Source organism: Peromyscus eremicus, chromosome 6, assembly GCF_949786415.1.
Source record: "Peromyscus eremicus chromosome 6, PerEre_H2_v1, whole genome shotgun sequence".
Classification (NCBI taxonomy): domain Eukaryota; kingdom Metazoa; phylum Chordata; class Mammalia; order Rodentia; family Cricetidae; genus Peromyscus; species Peromyscus eremicus.
Window position 1 is genome coordinate 130,359,941 of NC_081421.1, and position 6,071 is coordinate 130,366,011.

Below are 6,071 nucleotides of genomic sequence, written 5' to 3' on the forward strand. Positions count from 1 at the left end.
TTTGTGAACCTAGTACTTCTCTTTCACTTTCCCTAACAGCAGCCTCCCTTGCAGGAAGCACTGCCTATAATCTCCCATCTTCATACCCAGTATTCGACTCTACTTTGTTGTCTTTGACTACTCTTGCCAAATGTAAGAACACCCCCTTCAAGCTTCTCTGACAATTCAGTGATTGTTTCTCTTCCCACTCAGAATATATGACAAACCACTCATCATGATTTCAACAGCTGCTCAGAAACCAGTAGCAAACTGTCTTTCCAGCTTCCTTTGATGGGCCTTGCTTGTCTCCCTTCTCTAGTCTAATCAACATAGATTTGAGTTCCTTGCAGTCCGTGCCTTTACACATACCATTTATAACATCTACTCTCCCTTGAACTGGCAACTCAGAGGCCTACTTACCCTGCAGACATTGCCTGAGTATGTTCAATTAAGTGGCTTTTGAAGCTTTGTTCTGTGAAAACACTTTCTTATTGTAGCATGAATGTTAAAGAATCTTATTAATAAAATCAAACCTGAGGCCAGTTATTGGGGTGAATGCTGGAAGATCAGGGAAGCAAAACAAGCCACAGCTACCTCACCTCACCAGTTCCTCAGCTCCTATTTCCTCAGACTGGAAGCTTCAGTGTTCTCATCCAAATGAATCTCAGCTGAACTGTTGCTCAAAAGCCTGAATGCTTAACCAGCCAAAAGCTTCTAATTTCTGGTCCTCACGCCTTATATACCTTTCTGTTTTCTGCCATCACTCCCTGGGATTAAAGGTTCACTTTCTGGGATTAAAAGCATGAGTCACCATGCCTGGCTGTTTCCAATGTGGTCTTAAGCTCACAGAGATCCAGAGGGATTTCTGCCTCTGGAATGCTAGGATTAAAGGTGTGAGTGCCACCATTTTCTAGCCTCTGTATCTAGTGGCTGTTCCAGATAAGTTTATTAGGGTGCACAATATTTTGAGGAACACAATACCACCACATCTTATACTGTATACTATCTTTTTGTTGTTGTTTCTCCTACTCAGCAGTCTTCCTGATTGCAGAAACATGTTTTGTTCCACTTTCCAAACACCCTAGTTCGTAGCTATTAAAGCTCCTTTAGTGAAAGAATGAATAGTGCCTAGACTGAGCCAGGATGAGGGAAGTTGACATTTCTGCCTTCAATATTAGTGAATGGAGCAGAAGATTTTAGAGAAAGAAAAGTGCCATTTAAATTATGATTCCATGACTCTGCTGTGTACTGAATGTAAGTAAGTGTCATTTTACTGAGTCCTGGGTTCCTACTCAATAGAATAGATTGCAACAAACAGATTTAATGTACTCAATCCAAAATTCTGAAACTTGAAATAATCTAAAATCTGGAACTTTTTGAGCATCAGCATAATGCCACAAGTAGAAATTCCACACCATAAAACTTCTTTTCATGAACAAAATTATTTAAAAATATTCTACAAATCATCCTCAGTTTGTATATATAAATGAATTTTGCATTTAGACTTGGATTCCATTCCCAAGGTACTATGTATATGCATATATTCCCAAATCCATGGAAATCAGAAATCCAAATTCTTTCTGATTCCAATAATTAAGGACTATTTGAATGACTGCATGTTCAAGAGGAAGCCTGACATTTGTTATGCAATCCACAGTGGTAGCTATCAGTGTTGTTGCTACTATTTTTATATTACTAAGGCAGAGCCAGTTAAAGCTAAAAAGACTGTGTCATGGTGAGAGAAGTAGTGTGAGATGTGTTTATTTTAATTTTAAAGGTTCACAACTACAAATAGAATATTAGACTTCATGGAAATTCATATCCAAAACAGATCAAACAGACTTGACTTGTCATTCAGCCTGGTCCCTCTGTTGTGCTGTGTTTGGTATTAATTTTAATTATCAAATTCACCTCATAGGTCTCTTAAAGGAGGCACTATACATTGGGACAATTTAATTGTGTTGAATAGTAAGAGGTTTCTAGACATATTAGAAGGGTTAACTCAACTGGTATTGACCCATAGGGTAACCATAGGCAAGTCAAACCACACCTGCCTGGGAATCTCCTGTTGCTCTACTTGTATAATTACAGAGGTAGGCTACCAAAGCTCTACACTTCAAGTCACTGAAATCTTAATTATATAGAAAAACTTTGCCTCTGTCATACAAACTTTAAAAATATATAATTAGGATGGCAATGAGCTCTTAAGTCAAAGTGTTCTTATTCTGTCTTTGCTCAAGATAATCAAGCAAAAGGCTGGGTGGGATTCAAACATGAATATGTAATACATACTATTTTCTTCATCCCAATTGAACACTGTGGCTTTTACTTGACTTTTACTTCTTATTCCAAGCCTTGCCTTGATGACATTGGCAAGCTGCTACTTCAATTGTCAATAGTAAAGTCATGTAGGAAGTACAAGAACAAAAGAGTAGTTATGTATGACAGAGAAAAGAAACCCAAGCATGGGCTGGGCAGGCTAATACAAACAGACCGAACAAAAAGTTGAGAGAGAAGATAGGGATAGAATGACATACATTGGCAGGGGGGCTCTATTTAAAGATAGCTGGAGACTTCTAATAAACAGAGGTGTTTGTCATGAGACTCAGAACTATACTTCCCTGAATGCAGGGCTCCTGGAGAACTGGATCACAGTGGTCCACTTACCAGTAAACTTTACATCAGAGATGTCTGCACTGTTACCACAACAGGTATATTTTAGGCATATTTTCATTTCCATGGTTACTTCAGAGTAATAAAAAACAAACACCTAAAAACATAAATATTAATATTTTAAGAGTTTTAGAGTGGAAAACTTCCTCTTATCACCATGTGGTAAGATGGTCAGGCCTAATGAAACTAGCTGAAATCAGTGTCCCAACATTCTATTCAAAAATCATTCCACTGTTATAACTATTCAAAAAGGGTTGTTTTAAAAAAGATATTAAGGCAAGCAATATGTCCTATATATTAATAAATGCATGGCTTTCTATTTAATATGGCTAGCACTTCAACTAAATTTTTAAGGAAAAGCAAATGTCAGTTGGAGAAGCAACATTTGTGAGGACACAGACAATGGTAAATTAAGGAGCCATAACTTAATAAGGACAAGTTATTTCCATATTAGAAAGAGTGGTTGGGTAACAAAGCAGAAGACAAAGTGAAGAGAAGCAAGGATACATGTCTTAGTTTTTTTGTTTGTTTGTTTGTTTTATTGCTGGGTTTTAAAACACTATGACTGAAAACAACTTGGGAAGGAAATAGTTTATCTTACAGCTTATAGCCCAAAGGGACTCTAACCAGTATGGCAAACATGGCTCTGGCAGGCCTTGTATTTTTCCTCCATTTCCTCTGCCTTACTAAAATACTGTTAGATACATTCCTAAAGCTAGCCCCCAAGGTCTATTTCCTTATTTGGCTACTTCCTCCTCCTGAGGTTGAGTATACCAGCTATCAAAGTGTAGTGGGTAGCCATTCCAGCTTTGATCTGGAAGTTCCAACCCCCATTGAGGCTTTGGTAACTGTCACGCCTACAAGGAGGGGCCAACAGAGGACCCTGAAGACCCAAGATCCTGATGCACTGGCTTTCTTGGTTCCTGAACCCTGGACACTGGAGGTAGACTATGGTGATATTTTATTTATATTAAAATGTTATTTGTATGTTAATAAAGTTGCCCCGGGGGTCAGAGCTATTAGCAAGCCATAGGAAAGCCAGGTGGTGGTGGCATATGCTTTGTAATCCCAGCACTTGGTAGGCAGAGCTAGGTAAGTCTCTGTGTGTTCAGGGATACAGCCAGCATTGGATATACATGCCTTCAATCTCAATACCAACCATAGATGACCTGGGGGTCTGTACAGACAGGCAGTGATGAGGCGGTCATGCGGTTGGGTTTACAACCAATGAGAAGACAGAACACAAAGTCTATATAGAGACTTTAGCACAGGAAGTAGCTCTCTTTCGGAGAGGTAGGACCATCGCAGGAGGAAGGGTAAGGTTTTAGCTCTTAGCTCTGACCTCTTGGCTTTCTTCTTTGCACTGGTTCTGTGTTTCTTATTTAATAAGATGGTTGGTTACATCTACAGTAGACCAAGCAGAGTTCTCCAGAGAACACTGCCAGACTGCACTACAACTTTCCCAGACCCTGTTACCTATCCCTTCACCTGTAAGTTACCCCACAAAATAAACCTCCCTTTTAACTACGTGAAGTGGCCTTAATAATTTCACCAATATCTGGTGCTCACATGGGGCAAATTCCAAAGGCCTAGATGGCTCCCACCCTCAGCTTCCTCCCAGGCTTGAGGACACTTGAAGCTTCAGGGTACAGCCAGCAGAGCTCTGTAAAACCAGGAAAAACCTACATGGTTTCATTCCTGAAAAGGAGCTAATCCGGTCTCAGTTCCGAGGCAAGTTTAGCCCCCAGACCAGTGAAACCGCTGTGAGTGAGGTGTTCCTCCTCCTCCTTGAGTGCTGGCTCCCTGCCCTAGCTTGAGGTTTCCACAGTTTCACCTAGTTAAAATAGACTCTGTCCCCTTCAGTGGCACCTTACAGAGGCACAGAGAGGGCTTGGAGTCATGCCTGCTGGCAGACCTTCTGTCTGCAGAGGCAAAGAGGGGCTTAGAGTGGCCTGGAACTCTCCATGTCCTGAAGCTCCAGGAAATCACCAGAAGAACTGCCTACTGCCTGTGCTCACTCTGCCACCAGCCAAGGCATTCAACAGAACCTGCTTTGGAGCTGTACCAATGCCTCCTACTGGCTGAAAAGTGCTACTACACTCCCAAAACCACGGAAAGGTAAGATAGGTAAACCAGCATCTTATTTCAAGTAAAAGTACTTGATAATTTTACACCTTAAAACTGACTAACAAATTTTGAGTAATTCTTATAATATGGCTGACATTACCTCACAAGAATTTAAAAACCTTTTTGCCTGTATGATGAGTGGCATTTTCCTGGAAATATAAGATCTTCCTAAGGCATATCTGGCCTGTACCATTTTGGCATTCATCGTAATAATTCACACAGTGTTCAAACACTGGTTTAATAATAATAACAGCCGGGCGGTGATGGTGCATGCCTTTAATCCCAGCACTCAGGAGGCAGAGCCAGGTGGATCTCTGTGAGTTCGAGGCCAGCCTGGGCTACCAAGTGAGTCCCAGGAAAGGTGCAAAGCTACACAGAGAAACCCTGTCTCAAAAAACCAAATAAGAAGAAGAAGAAGAAGAAGAAGAAGAAGAAGAAGAAGAAGAAGAAGAAGGAGAAGAAGAAGAACAAAGATGAGTCATTATTGGGACTGATACAGGATTTAAAAGATAGCAATGAAAGCTTATAGAAAAAGATTCTTTCACTGGAATCTGCTAATCAGGATTTACAAAACAGGCTTTACCCAAAATTGATTTTATTGATAATAACTATGAATATTTAATGGATAGAAATCCAGAGTGAAGTTGTGACTACTCAGGCACTATATAAGAAAGAAAGATTATCATTAATTGATAAGGTCCATAGAATCATGTGTTTCTGAAGAACATAAAAACTTCCATGATTCCATAAGAAATCTGGAATCCCTTGTAAGAGAGGAGGTTCACTCCCTAGAACAGACCCTAGGTGCTTGTCTGCAAGCCCTGGAAAAAACTCTCAGTAAACATGACAAGGGACCTAATAAGCAGAAGGGCAAGACCATACAGGTTGAAACATCTCCAAATGGCTCTCATATCATGGCTTATCCTGTCATCATCCATGAAAAGCCAGCAGATGATACACACTCTGAGCCATATATGACATATACATTACAACCAATTTCAAGAAGGGACTTTAAAAATATAAAGGAAGCAGTAGTTACATATGGGATACACTCCACATACATAAGACAGATGTTAAATTCATGGTCTACCTCACATAGAATCATTCCAGATGACTGGCATCAGTTAATTTCAGCTGTTCTAGAATATAGCCAGCAGTTACAGTGGAAAATCTGGTTGAGAGAAGAGGCAAGAAATTTAGAACAACAAGGTAAACTCAGAGGTTTTGTGATCTCCCAAGATCAAATACTTGGTGAGGGATGTTTCGCTGACAGGAATGTACAAGTCAATTAT